The sequence below is a fragment of the Medicago sativa genome, chromosome 5 (assembly GCF_051527215.1).
Source record: "Medicago sativa cultivar Bolivia chromosome 5, Bolivia_mono, whole genome shotgun sequence".
NCBI lineage: Eukaryota > Viridiplantae > Streptophyta > Magnoliopsida > Fabales > Fabaceae > Medicago > Medicago sativa.
This window is the reverse complement of record NC_140753.1, coordinates 76,237,418-76,252,768: the sequence shown is the minus strand read 5'-3', so window position 1 is coordinate 76,252,768 and position 15,351 is coordinate 76,237,418. Positions and strand designations below refer to the sequence as shown.

The 15,351-nt window shown below is 31.7% G+C and overlaps 1 long non-coding RNA gene and 1 other non-coding gene across 2 annotated transcripts; both read right to left on the bottom strand.

Annotated features, from left to right (window-relative positions):
• Positions 1 to 6,772: 6,772 nt before the first annotated feature.
• LOC146925112 (uncharacterized) lies at positions 6,773 to 7,224 on the bottom strand. Its single transcript, XR_015011013.1, has 2 exons — positions 7,021 to 7,224; positions 6,773 to 6,927 (listed from the first exon to the last, which is right to left on the bottom strand). It is a non-coding gene; the product is annotated as an uncharacterized LOC146925112 (long non-coding RNA).
• Positions 7,225 to 12,401: 5,177 nt separating this feature from the next.
• On the bottom strand, positions 12,402 to 12,509 carry LOC146925111 (small nucleolar RNA R71). The gene has a single exon (XR_015012977.1). It is a non-coding gene; the product is annotated as a small nucleolar RNA R71 (small nucleolar RNA).
• Between the last annotated feature and the right edge of the window lie 2,842 nt (positions 12,510 to 15,351).

The window sequence follows — 15,351 nt, the reverse complement described above, 5'->3', positions numbered from 1 at the left end:
AGCAATTCCATAACTTGAAAATTTTTCAAAACAAACTTTGGAGTCAAAACTCCATTGATTTTTTCCTTTATTTTCTTAAACAAAAATCAAATGAAAATTAATTCCAACTTTGACTAATATTTTCCAATAATTGAACCAACATCACATTTTTCCAATCTCATGCCCTGAGGCCTCTTTCTTTTCTTCAACTTCCATTTTCAAAACTTAAAATCAATTGAAACTCACAAAAACATTTTTTGGAAGTGAACTACGATTGGTTTTGATCCCTTAAAAGGGTACATAGGCAAGGAGCCAACACTCCTCCAAATCAAATAAAACAAAAATCCAAACACATTCTTCTCCCTCCAATTCTTAACCTAGCAAACCTTTAGGTGTAAATAACATGTTTTTTCAATAAATAGCATTTAAAAGTAAAGCGTTAGGTGTAGAAAGTAAAGACGGTTCCTATAGGATACTATAGTCGTTATGGGTGCCTAACACCTTCCCATAACGAAAACAACTCCCGAACCTCGATTCTCAAGGGTTATTTTTCCCTTCCCAAGAAAAAATGAAATATCAAAGGTTAAAAAGGTTCAAACTTAATCAATGTTTGACACCCGAAAAACCAAGATAAAACAATCCTTATAATAACTCAAGGTGGTTTCGTGTTGTTTCAAGAGATAAGATTTTAAAAGCAGATATTTTTTGAACTTCTCTTTTGTACCAATATTAAAATTAAAATTTCCCTTAACTGTTTTGTACCAATAATAACTCAACATTTGGTGTAGAAGAGGGAATCATTTCGTGAATTTATTTTTGCTATATTAATAGTTTCTCTTTCTTAACATATAACGAGTTTTGGCTTAATGTATGTATGAAATATTGGGTAGATAAAATTAGTAATTTATGATACTCTGGATTTAATTAGTATACATTATGGATGTACAATTATTTTACCATATTTAATGATACGTTGTCACGTCAATTAATTTTTATTTAACTTAACAACACATAACTAGATGCATGTGTAGCCGAAAATCTATACTAATCAATCTTTACTTTTATTTTGAAGAGTTCCACTTCTCAAATCCCTGAATTTTACTCTTTTTACTATACATCGCTATTAATTATTAAATTGTTATATTTCAGCAAAGTAGACTGATACTATTGTTGCCAGTACCATGAATGCAAGAAAATGACTTTGAAAAGAAAGAAAGAAAAAACTTTTGAAAATAAAAGGTTAATTATATAGACAACCAAGCTGAGGAAATTCTTTGATCAAACAAATTATGAACAAAATTAGAGAGTTTACTTCAAAATATTCAATGAAAACATTCAAACACATGCCTAAAGTTTGTATATATTTCTATAAAATATTGACAAAATTAGAGAGTTTACTTCAACAGAAACAGGTCGGTTTGACGTTATTGTATATACTAAAGTTGTATATATGTATGACATCATAGTCAATTTTATAAAACCTGAATAAATGGTTATTGGTTAGGCATGAAGTGGCCTGTGACAATTCAGTATGAGCAATAGAAGAGGGAGACACATGCATGACATTCAAAATTAACTTTATGTGTGAAAGAGAATAAGCCCATGCAACATTAGTAACACGAGAATAAGGCATTTTTCTCAAACACAGAAAAGAAGATAGAAAATGATTCAAAGACAAAACTAGAAACCTAATATAAATATCAACCCAACTAAATGCAACATGCCAGTGTTTTTTAAAGGACTTCAAATAAATAGACATTTTGGAAATTACACTAATAACATAAACTATTTATACTACTTAATTAAGAAAGCAAACAAACATTCAATATAAAAAGATAATAATAAATTTGAGACACAAACCATTAGAACCATAACATTTCATTTCATAAAATTTAGTAGTAGTACAATTTTGAAATAATAAATACTAACTAACTAATTGGTAGTCATAACTCATAAGGAGGTTGGATGGTTTAGGAGAAACATGGAGATTAGAGTGATTAGGAAGGTTACAAATATAATAATACTAGGCTATGGTTCAAATTACTAGCAAAATACTTACTAAGTAATAAGCTAATCTAACAAACTAAGCTGGAATATCATCAGCCTCAGTGAAATATGAATCGCCGAATATCACTAGATAAAAGAAGGCGCTACTAAAAATGACAAGAAGAAGTGGAATCATGGTCAAATAGTAGCAGTGGCCACCAAGTTTTTGCATCACCATAATGATAAAAGTACCAACGAATCTGAATATCATAATATGGCCAAGAATAACACCACAACACAACCAAGCATGATCTTTTCTATGGTGTTTTGGTGGAACTTGTTTAGGTAGAGTGCTTGTTTTATGGATAAGGTTATTATGGTTGTGGAAGAGAAGCAGATGAAACACATAAGTACAATTATTGGAGCATAATTAATCTCCTCGTTTGCAAACACCTCGGATCCGGATACGCACATTAAGCCGGTGAGAATGGCTGAAAAGGCAGCAAACATTGTGCTTAACTTAATAATTCCCCCCTTCTAAGGAAAATAGTTTGTGTTTTGGGAAATTGTTGATGTTAGCTGCCATTGTTGGATGGGAGAAGAAATGTGGAAATAAGATAAGTTTGGGTTTGGGTGCATGTTGTATGGTAACATAGCACGTCTATATATAGAGAGAGGAGATTAATTATGCTCGATTATACGGTCAAACCTTCAACTTTCATGATCCAAAACATTTCAAACGTTGTAAAAAAAATAATATATATGATACTTTTACTAGGCAAATCAGTTATAGATGCCATGCAAGACAACCAAACATGATGATGTAAAATTTATGATACTTTTACTAGGAAGCGCGACAAGTTTTTGTTTTCTTTCAAAATCTCTGATTTTTCTCCTCTCTACCCTCCTATTAATTAATTGTCTTTTTGACCAATCTCCATTTTAGAAAGATTTGAGCACAAGCAAGATGAGTACTAGTAAATATTGAACAAGCTCTTGCTAGAAATATTGAACAAGATCACCTTAAAAAGTCTTATCAAGATTTTTAAACATTGTTTTTAAGCAAGTATTGGTTTGAGAAATTTATCTTAATTGATTTTAAATATATGTTAATGAAATGCTTTGCTGCTAGATTGATTTTTGGTTTTGTGTGGTGCCATTCACTCTGACTTCACGCTCACATAAGCTTTTTTTTAATTGAAAACACCTCAAATTATTACTTGAAAATTTCCCTTTCACCACGTGTATGATCTCATTCATGTATTCCCTTTAATCATGTAGAACAAGTGACTTCAAACACACAAGAGGGGGGTGAATTGTGTTCTTTAGAAAACGATTTAAAATAAGCACTTAAAAAAAATGTTTTAACCAATTAAAATAAAGTGCTTATAAAAGGTTTAAATAAATATAAAAATAGTTATGGTGAGATAAAATAAATGACAAACAAAGTAAAAGAGATAAAGGGATGAGAGAAAAGACACAAGAAGTTTATACTAGTTCGGCCTAAAACAACAAGGCCTAGTCTAGTCCCCAAGGAAAAGCCCCTTGAGATTTTCACTGCTCTAGCTTTTAATTAGGATAAGCTGGTAACCTTTACAAATAACGAGCACTCTCCAAACAAAACAATCCTTTGTAGAAGAGTCTCTAAAACCAAGAGATATCACCTCTCTTGAAACCTTGGGATCGCACCCAATACAAATAAGAGTTACAATAATTAAATAATACACCAAATGTGTAGATATAACAAATTGAAGCATAATAACTACAAGATAAACTATGTAGTATAAAAGAGCTCTCAAGATAATAAATTAGCAAGTGTAAAAAATAATGAGAGTGATGAATAATGTTTTTGACAATGTTCAGTGCAAATACGAGTTCTGTAAAAGGAGCTATCACAAAGCACCTATTTATAAGAAAATGCTAATGAAGTGCAATTGATAAAATAGCCTTTTGAAAATACATGTACGAAACTAGGCGTTTTCCCTTGATGCAAAAATAGACGTTATGAAATTGTCAACTATGCAATTAAAATTAAACTAGCCGTTTAGACACAATGAAGATACATTGTAATCAATTAGGCAATATAGATATGTCTTTTAAGATTGAAAGTCAAGCCATTTCCAACGGTAAGAAAATATGATTGATTAAATGCATGCTAAAAAAATGATCATTTGTATAAATGGTTGATGGTGGCTTTAAAGAGAGAATCACGTAGCAGCATGAGCAAAGTACAAAGGATTATGCCAAAGTATTATTATGCCTGAAATGATCTCCTTAAGAAAAGCATGGAATGATAAATGAGAAATTAAGAATAGCCGTCATGAAAAACATGTAAAAATAATTATGCAATTTTCATAATAAAATATGGCTTTTCAAGAAAACTATTTTAATGCAAAATCATGTTTATATGAAAATTATTGTGAGTGTGTGATTTATTTTCATGAGAGCTTTTTCTACTACTTACATGAAGTCCTAATATAAATAAAAATAAAATCCAAGAATAGAAAGCTTGAATCTTCTTTTCCGCTTTTTGCATCGTTGTTCTTCTAGGACTTCATTTGTCAATCATCAAAACTAAAGTGTTCCTGTCAAGGCATATATTCACAAATCAAACAGTTGAAAATTACACTAATAACATAAACTATTTATACTACTTAATTAACAAAGCAAACAAACATTCAATATAGTAACCAAAAAAAACATTCAATATAAAAAGATAATAATAAATTTGAGACACAAACCTTTAGAACCATAACATGTCATTTCATAAAATTTAGTAGTAGTACAATTTTGAAATAATAAATACTAACTAACTAATTGGTAGTCATAACTCATAAGGAGGTTGGATGGTTTAGGAGAAACATGGAGATTAGAGTGATTAGGAAGGTTACAAATATAATAATACTAGGCTATGGTTCAAATTACTAGCAAAATACTTACTAAGTAATAAGTTAATCTAACAAACTAAGCTGGAATATCATCAGCCTCAGTGAAATATGAATCGCCGAATATCACTAGATAAAAGAAGGCGCTACTAAAAATGACAAGAAGAAGTGGAATCATGGTCAAATAGTAGCAGTGGCCACCAAGTTTTTGCATCACCATAATGATAAAAGTACCAACGAATCTGAATATCAGAATATGGCCAAGAATAACACCACAACACAACCAAGCATGATCTTTTCTATGGTGTTTTGGTGGAACTTGTTTAGGTAGAGTGCTTGTTTTATGGATAAGGTTATTATGGTTGTGGAAGAGAAGCTGATGAAACACATAAGTACAATTATTGGAGCATAATTAATCTCCTCGTTTGCAAACACCTCGGATCCAGATACGCACATTAAGCCGGTGAGAATGGCTGAAAAGGCAGCAAACATTGTGCTTAACTTAATAATTCCCCCCTTCTAAGGAAAATAGTTTGTGTTTTGGGAAATTGTTGATGTTAGCTGCCATTGTTGGATGGGAGAAGAAATGTGGAAATAAGATAAGTTTGGGTTTGGGTGCATGTTGTATGGTAACATAGCACGTCTATATATAGAGAGAGGAGATTAATTATGCTCGATTATACGGTCAAACCTTCAACTTTCATGATCCAAAACATTTCAAACGTTGTAAAAAAAATAATATATATGATACTTTTACTAGGCAAATCAGTTATAGATGCCATGCAAGACAACCAAACATGATGATGTAAAATTTATGATACTTTTACTAGGAAGCGCGACAAGTTTTTGTTTTCTTTCAAAATCTCTGATTTTTCTCCTCTCTACCCTCCTATTAATTAATTGTCTTTTTGACCAATCTCCATTTTAGAAAGATTTGAGCACAAGCAAGATGAGTACTAGTTGTTACTTCTAGCACTCACAGTGACGCTGCGTTTCTGATTTTGTTTTTAACTTTAACAGTTTTGGTTTGAGCATGCACGCCTATGTTTCTAATTACATTTGAAAAATCAAAATATTTTAGACCAAAAGTACATGTAAACAGAGGTCAAATATTGTGTAACACTACAATTAAATAAATATTTTATAACACTACAATTTTTTTTTGTTAAATGTAAGAAAATTCAGTCATGATGTGATCGGATGGGGTCTGATATTTTTATTTTTGGAAGTTATATATAATTAAATATTTGAATGCATGCAGCTGGAAATGTAATACGAATTTTTCACGGTTCAGTTATTGTTCATGTATAATACTTTCTTAAAAAAAGTATTTCCTCTATTTTAAAATAATTGTCTCTCTAGTACTTTATAATACCAATACAATATTTATAAAAAAATTTCACTATTATATTCTAATTTATTGAATTTTATCCAACTTAGCTACTCTACTAACTACTTTTTTTACAATTACTCCACTAATCACAATTAATAATGATATTTTTTAGTAAATGATATTAATTTTATCATTGAAATCAATATGATAAAACAATTCTTTAAAAATCATGAACAAACTTTAAATGACTATTATTTTAAAACGGAAGGAGGACAATATTGACCAATAATGAATTTAAGATATATCCTTCCTCAAAATCATGTTCTCTCAAAAAATTTATAAAATACATTCACTCAGTTTGATGATAATTGTCGCATATTTGTAATAAAATAATTCCATTTTTAATTTCCAACTTTTAAGATATATCATTCCTTCAAAAACGTAAGATATATCCTCTCAAAAAATCTATTTAGATATGTGTGCAATCGCATACACTTCCATTCACATTAAAATATACGTGTTCGAATTTGGCCTTGTCAAATTTCCACAAATATAATAAGAGTTCATCGAGGAATTAATAATCAACATATAGTAAAACAAAAGCATATAGTTATTTCTTCATGTTTCTTCCTTTTTGACAAAATGGGTATTGCTTCATGCTGGCAATGTCCTCTAGCATTGTTTCCAGTTTGGTTATATAGTAGTACTAGTACCAACTAGAAATTAATTGACACTACTAACATCCTATAAATAAGAAGACAAAATTGGCTTTAAAGACATACCCATGTGGCTTACATAAATCACAAATAGATGTAATTTCAATGTTTCACTGCTTACCATCAAGATGTTTAACCTTCCCTTTTTCATTTCCTTTCTTAGCTTATGGTTTGTACATTTCACCATCTTCCCAAACCATGTTACAATGGATGAGCTTCTCTTTGTAGCTCTCTACTAAGCTACACAACTTTATAAAGTGTTCTGTCATTTTTTTAATGCATGGTACCATTTCAATCTCAATGTGATCGGAGGAATAATATTAATTTAGAGCCAAACCAATTACAATCATTTAATATCCAATCAATATTCAGAATATTATTTGAGATTATGTATGGTGTATAAGTGATCCTTATAATAACTCAAGGTGGTTTCGTGTTGTTTCAAGAGATAGGATTTTAAAAGCAGATATTTTTTGAACTTCTCTTTTGTACCAATATTAAAATTAAAATTTCCCTTAACTGTTTTGTACCAATAATAACTCAACATTTGGTGTAGAAGAGGGAATCATTTCGTGAATTTATTTTCGCTATATTAATCGTTTCTCTTTCTTAACATATAACGAGTTTTGGCTTAATGTATGTATGAAATATTGGGTAGATAAAATTAGTAATTTATGATACTCTGGATTTAATTAGTATACATTATGGATGTACAATTATTTTACCATATTTAATGATACGTTGTCACATCAATTAATTTTTATTTAACTTAACAACACATAACTGGAAGCATGTGTAGCCGAAAATCTATACTAATTAATCTTTACTTTTATTTTGAAGAGTTCCACTTCTCAAATCCCTGAATTTTACTCTTTTTATTATACATCACTATTAATTATTAAATTGTTATATTTCAGCAAAGTAGACTGATACTATTGTTGCCAGTACCATGAATGCAAGAAAATGACTTTGAAAAGAAAGAAAGAAAAAACTTTTGAAAATAAAAGGTTAATTATATAGACAACCAAGCTGAGGAAATTCTTTGATCAAACAAATTATGAACAATAATTAGCATAGACTCTTTTTATAAGTTTATTTTCAAGTTAAAATATTCAATGAAAACATTCAAACACATGCCTAAAGTTTGTCTATATTTATATAAAATATTGACAAAATTAGAGAGTTCACTTCAACAGAAACAGGTCTGTTTGACGTTATTGTATATACTTAAGTTGTATATACGTATGACATCATAGTCAATTTTATATAACCTGAATAAATGGTTATTGGTTAGGCATGAAGTTGCCCGTGACAATTCAGTATGAGCAATAGAAGAGGGAGACACATGCATGACATTCAAAATTAACTTTATGCGTGAAAGAGAATAAGCCCACGCAACATTAGTAACACGAGAATAAGACATTTTTCTCAAACACAGAAAAGAAGAGAGAAAATGATTCAAAGACAAAACTAGAAACCTAATATAAATATCAACCCAACTAAATGCAACATGCCAGTGTTTTTGAAAGGACTTCAAATAAACAGACATTTTGAAAATTACACTAATAACATAAACTATTTATACTACTTAATTAAGAAAGCAAATAAACATTCAATATAAAAAGATAATAATAAATTTGAGACACAAACCATTAGAACCATAACATTTCATTTCATAAAATTTAGTAGTAGTACAATTTTGAAATAATAAATACTAACTAACTAATTGGTAGTCATAACTCATAAGGAGGTTGGATGGTTTAGGAGAAACATGGAGATTAGAGTGATTAGGAAGGTTACAAATATAATAATACTAGGCTATGGTTCAAATTACTAGCAAAATACTTACTAAGTAATAAGCTAATCTAACAAACTAAGCTGGAATATCATCAGCCTCAGTGAAATATGAATCGCCGAACATCACTAGATAAAAGAAGGCGCTACTAAAAATGACAATAAGAAGTGGAATCATGGCCAAATAGTAGTAGTGGCCACCAAGTTTTTGCATCACCATAATGATAAAAGTACCAACGAATATGAATATCAGAACATGCCCAAGAATAACACCACAACACAACCAAGCATGATCTTGTCTATGGTGTTTTGGTGGAACTTGTTTAGGTAGAGTGCTTGTTTTATGGATAAGGCTATTAGGGTTGTGGAAGAGAAGCTGATGAAACACATAAGTACAATTATTGGAGCATAATTAATCTCCTCGTTTGCAAACACCTCGAATTCGGATACGCACATTAAGCCGGTGAGAATAGCTGAAAAGGCAGTGAACATTGTGCTTAACTTAATAATTCCCCTTTCTAAGGCAAATAGTTTGTGTTTTGGGAGATTGTTGATGTTAGGTGCCATTGTTGGATGAAAGAAGAAATGTCAAAATAAGATAAGCTTGGGTTTGGGTGCATGTTGTATGGTAACATAGCACATCTATATATAGAGAGGAGATTAATTATGCTCGATTATACGGTCAAACCTTCAACTTTCATGATCCAAAACATTTCGAACGTTGTAAAAATATAATATATATGATACTTTCACTAGGCAAATCAGTTATAGATGCCATGCAAGACAACCAAACATGATGATGTAAAATTTATGATACTTTTACTAGGAAGCGCGACAAGTTTTTGTTTTCTTTCAAAATCTCTGATTTTTCTCCTCTCTACCCTCCTATTAATTAATTGTCTTTTTGACCAATCTCCATTTTAGAAAGATTTGAGCACAAGCAAGATGAGTACTAGTTGTTACTTCTAGCACTCACAGTGACGCTGCGTTTCTGATTTTGTTTTTAACTTTAACAGTTTTGGTTTAAGCATGCACGCCTATGTTTCTAATTACATTTGAAAAATCAAAATATTTTAGACCAAAAGTACATGTAAACAGAGGTCAAATATTGTTTAACACTACAATTGAATAAATATTTTATAACACTACAATTTTTTTTTGTTAAATGTAAGAAAATTCATTCATAATGTGATCGGATGGGGTCTGATATTTTTATTTTTGGAAGTTATATATAATTAAATATTTGAATGCATGCAGTTGGAAAAGTAATACGAATTTTTCACGGTTCAGTTATTGTTCATGTATAATACTTTCTTAAAAAAAGTATTTCCTCTATTTTAAAATAATTGTCTCTCTAGTACTTTATAATACCAATACAATATTTATAAATTTTTTTCACTATTATATTCTAATTTATTGAATTTTATCCAACTTAACTACTCTACTAACTACTTTTTTGTACAATTACTCCACTTTTTTTTTTTGACGTTAAAGACAAATTCATTAACAAAAGTCTGACAATAAATCAAATGCCAAGACTGCAGAAATACAAGGCGGAGTTTCTTCAATTACTCCACTAATTACAATTAATAATGATATTTTTCAGTAAATGATATTAATTTTGTCATTGAAATCAATATGATAAAACAATTCTTTAAAAATCATGAACAAACTTTAAATGACTATTATTTTAAAACGGAAGGAGGACAATATTGACCAATAATGAATTTAAGATATATCCTTCCTCAAAATCATGTTCTCTCAAAAAATTTATAAAATACATTCACTCAGTTTGATGATAATTGTCGCATATTTGTAGTAAAACAATTCCATTTTTAATTTCCAACTTTTAAGATATATCCTTCTGATGAGTCATAATTTAGTCTAGTTTTATGCATTATTTAGTATCGTTTTATTTAGATTTGGTTTTATTTTATTTTAATATTATTTCCTTTTTGAATCTTTTACTTCAAATTGCATTTTATTATATTTTAGAAACGAATATATGGTGGAAGGTGTCTTGGAGCAAAAGAAAGAGGACTGGAGCAAATACAGTACAAGAATACGAAGATACGAGACAAAAATATGTCTCTACCAAGTCAGAAGCTTGGCACGGCCCGTGCCAACATGTGGCACGGCCGTGCCACCCTCCAGGACCACTTTTGCTGCTTTTCTTCAAGCCCAAGTTACTCCGTTGCAGCTTTACTGTTTTGCCCTTATAGTAGCTTAGTTTCTAAGTCAATTGTAAAGCTATAAATAGAGTAGCACTCCATCATAAACATTCATCTTTTGTTCTTGGAATAAAAGTTCACTTTTATATTATTCTTTTACTTTATTGCTTTCTCTCTTCTTCCCCTATGTCTACAATGAACGTTAGTGAGTAGACACTTCTTTGTCTTGGGATTGTTGGTAAGTCTAATGACATAATCCTAAACAAACCAAGCTTAAACCCTAATTTCTATGTAACCCTAATTTCTAATCTAGATTCACCGTCTTAACTTGGATTAACAATTATCAAACTGTGGAAGCGAAAGCGGAGGGTTTGATAATCGTTAATCCATCATCCCAAACATCAATTCATAAAGCGAGAGCGGAGCTTTGATGTTGGAACAAGTGAATCTAGACAATAATTGCAAAACAGTGAAATAGTCTTTGCAATTATTGAGACAAAGAGTAGTTTCAATCCTCTATGCATCTTCTAGTAATCATGTCAGTGAAATAGGCTTGGTTACTAGAAGTAAACTCTCATCGGACTTTCATCGGAAAGGTGAGGGGCTAAGGGAAACCGGTCTTTAGAAATTAAGGTGTAAACCATGAAATTAGATGTTTAAGTCTTGTCTAGTGAAGGGTTTGTTATTATGATAAACCAATAATCTCAAGGCTCTTTTATTATTATTGTTATTTATCTTCAGCAATTAACCCCCTATTTCATAATCTTTCTTCTCTTCTAATCATTCTCTAAAAGTTAATTGAATTCACAACTCCCTAGCGGAACGATACTCTACTTACTATTATTACTTCGATAGGCCGTGCGCTTGCGGTTTGGCTCTATCAAGTTTTTGGCGCCGCTGCCAGGGAGTTGTTGTAATTTGATCAACTTTTTAATAGTGATTAGACTAAAAAAAAAAAAAAAAATCTTTTTCGTTGTTTTATTTTATTTTATTTTATTGTTTCTATATTTCCTTCTAAAAAAAAAAAATCTTTATTTGATTCTATTTTATTTTATTTACTTAATATAAAAAAAAAAAAAATCTTTCTCTTTATTTTATTTTATTTTATATAAAAAAAAAAATATCTTTTTCTATTTCTTCTTTTGCCTTTAACTTCTTGGGAAGATAATAACGATATGGCTAAGGAATGCACTCTCATAGAGTATGCAATCCCATCTTCAAATGAGTCATACGATGCTATTGTGTACCCAACGGTTGATGACAATTTTGAAATAGAACCTGAACTTATTGAGTTAGTTCAGCAAAATCAATTTTTCGGATCAACCACTGAGGATCCGAAATTTCATATTTCAACTTTTTTAAGACTCAGTGGAACCGTGAATGCAAACCAAGAGGTCGTAAGGCTGCACTACTTTCCTTTTTCCTTAGGGGGAAGAGCTAGTGCTTGGTTTAATTCATTAAAACTTGGTTCTATCACTTCATGGCAACAAATGAGGCAAACTTTTCTTGCCCAATTCTCTCCTCATTCTAAAATTGTTCACTTAAGAAAACAAATCATACAATTCACTCAAAAAGATGGAGAATCTCTTTACGATGCGTGGGAGCGTTTCAAAGAAATGCTTAGACTTTGTCCCCATCATGGTTTAGAGAATTGGCTTATTATTCACACTTTTTATAATGGCCTTTTGTATCCCACAAAAATTTATGTTGATGCAGCTGCAGGTGGAGCTCTGATGAACAAAACATACACAGAAGCATATGCTTTGATCGAGGACATGGCACAAAACCACTATCAGTGGACCTACGGAAGGGACACCACTAATGTTGCTCCTTCACCCTCTCAGAAAGAGGTAGGTATGTATGAAAATTCTTCCCTTGATCATCTAGCTGCTAAAGTTGACGCACTCACACAAAAATTTGATAAAATAAATACTAGTGCTGTCACACCTCCCCCTGTATCACCTCTTTGTGAAGTTTGTGGTGTATTTGGCCATAGTGGCATTGATTGCCAACTAGGTAGTGTTGTTAGAAGTCCTGAGCAAGTAAACTATGCTCAATATAATCAAGGGTTTAAAAATAACCAAATTTTTTTTCAAACCCCTCAAAATCTTTTTGGACAACAAACAACACCACCCAGTTATGCAAACAACCAAAGAGTCCCTCAAAAATTCAGCTTGGAACTTTTTTTAGAAAATTTTTGTATAAATCAATCCGAGCAGCTCCAAGAGCTTGAAAATCAAACTGAATTTTTGAAGGACTCTATTGCCAAACTTACATCAACAGAAGACTCCATAGTTACTCACAGTAAGATGCATGAGACTCAGACTTCTCAAGTACCCCAACAGGTGGCTACTTCCTCACAATCCTCCGAAGTCCTCCTAGACCAAACCGAAACCAACCCCAAAAACCATATAAGTGCTATTACTCTTAGGGATGGTAAACAATTAGAGGACCCCGTTGTGAAAATTAAGAACAATGAAGGAGAGATAGGGAGTGATGAGCCTCAAAGTGAGAAAGCCATAGGAGAGAATGAAAAGCCATTCGTTTCACCATCTCATGAGCATGAAATTCCATTAACACAAGGGTTTGATGAGTCCAAGTTAGATGAGCAGTTTATGAATATTATTGAAATACTTCCAAACAAATTGCCACCTAAACTTAAGAATCTAGGAAGCTTTTCCCTACCTTGTGTCATAGGATCTGAAACTATAGACAAAGCCATGTGTGATTTGGGAGAGAATGTTAGTTTGATGCCATTGTCCCTTTCTGAAAAATTGGGTATAGGATAGATAAACCACTTTCTAACCGTCAAGCTAATGACTCTAAACGAGCGCTTCGTGGGAGGCAACCCATGAATTTTATTGCTTTTATTTTTGTTTTGTGTTATTTTAATTTGTTTTGTAGGTATTTGTCCAAATATGATGCAAAAAGGGGAAAGAAAGTTGAAGCCATTGACCAGAAACCAAACCAAAAAAAAAAAAAATTCTCAAAAAAAAAAAAAAAAAAAAAATTTCTTCCCTCTTTTTACAGAAGCTTGGCACGGCCCGTGCTAATGTTGGCACGGCCGTGCCAACCTTTCACCCAAAAAAAAAAAAATTTGAAAAAAAAAAAAAAAATTATTTTTTTTATTTATTTTTTTATGTTATTCAAAACAACCTCTTTCATTCTACCTCCATAACTCTCTTCAAACTTCACCAAACCATAATCTCTCCACCAATCTTCATCAATAAACTCAAAAACCTTATTTAAACCCCAACCCCATCACTAAACCAACCTTTCGCACACAAAACCCTAACCTTCACCCAAAATCCACACCAAATCAACTAAGGTCAATTGGAATCAAAGAAGAAAGGTAAGTAGACTGAAGACTTCAGAAGTGGTGCAACCAAGAAGCAATCAACAACTCATAATCATGGGATCCAAATCAAGGATTCCAAGCAAAGAAATAGGTACAATTCTCTAATCTCTAGAACTATCTATGCTTGCAGGTACCATGATGATTAATGTTATGGATAGACTAGGAATGGATGAACATATGATTAGGTTGTTGAATAACACAACCCTGTGCTTAGGTACCTTCAAAGGGTTATGGCTTGCACCATATAAAGTAGGAAAGAGGTAGGAATGAAGAGGATTGATGAGCTGTTGTTGTGGGCTATGCTTTATAACCATTCTATTAACATTTGCTATTATTTGCATGATTATCTTGTTTCAATTGTTAAAAAGAAACAGGATGATTAGAGTGATATAATGGTAGGTGGAATCATCACTTTTATTGCTAGGAAGTTTGGGGTGAGTGTGAATTAAAGGATCAAGAGGATAGAGGGGAACTATTATCTAGACTTATATACTACTTTGTCCTTCCTTAGAACTCATGACCACAATTACCAATATGAATGGAAAATTATTAGAGCTTATTGTTTGATTATTCTATCTAATCCGGACTTAAATAATTCGGAGGTGGTGGAAAATTTGCTTTATGTTGGTACTAACCCACAGGTACATAATGATGGTGATGATGGTGGTGATAAAGCGGAGGTAGGTGCAAACTTGCACCATGAACAAGAAGCCGGTGGAAGCTATAATGATGAACGGCGGGCATGGATGCAAACCAAAGTTCACAGAATAAAGCACCGAGCAACAAAGACAAGGTGTTGAAAGAACCAATGTCCAAAGGAGCAATCAAATAAATGAAGAAAACAATCAAATGCTCCGAAACATGATGCAACACCTTCACCTCCAAAGTCCACTATGGACCTCAATAAAATTGTGAGCTTTCCTCTTCCTCTACTCTTCTCTATTCTAATTCTTCTTCTTCTTCTTCTTCTTCTTCTTCTTCTTCTCCTTCCTCTTCTTCTTCTTCTTTTATTTTTTCTTTTTGAATCATTGAGGACAATGCTTCTCCTAAGTGTGGGGGGGGGGCCTAATAAAGTGTCTAGAGTCGTAGTGTTCCCAAACTCCCTTGAACTTTATTCTTTTGTTTTGTT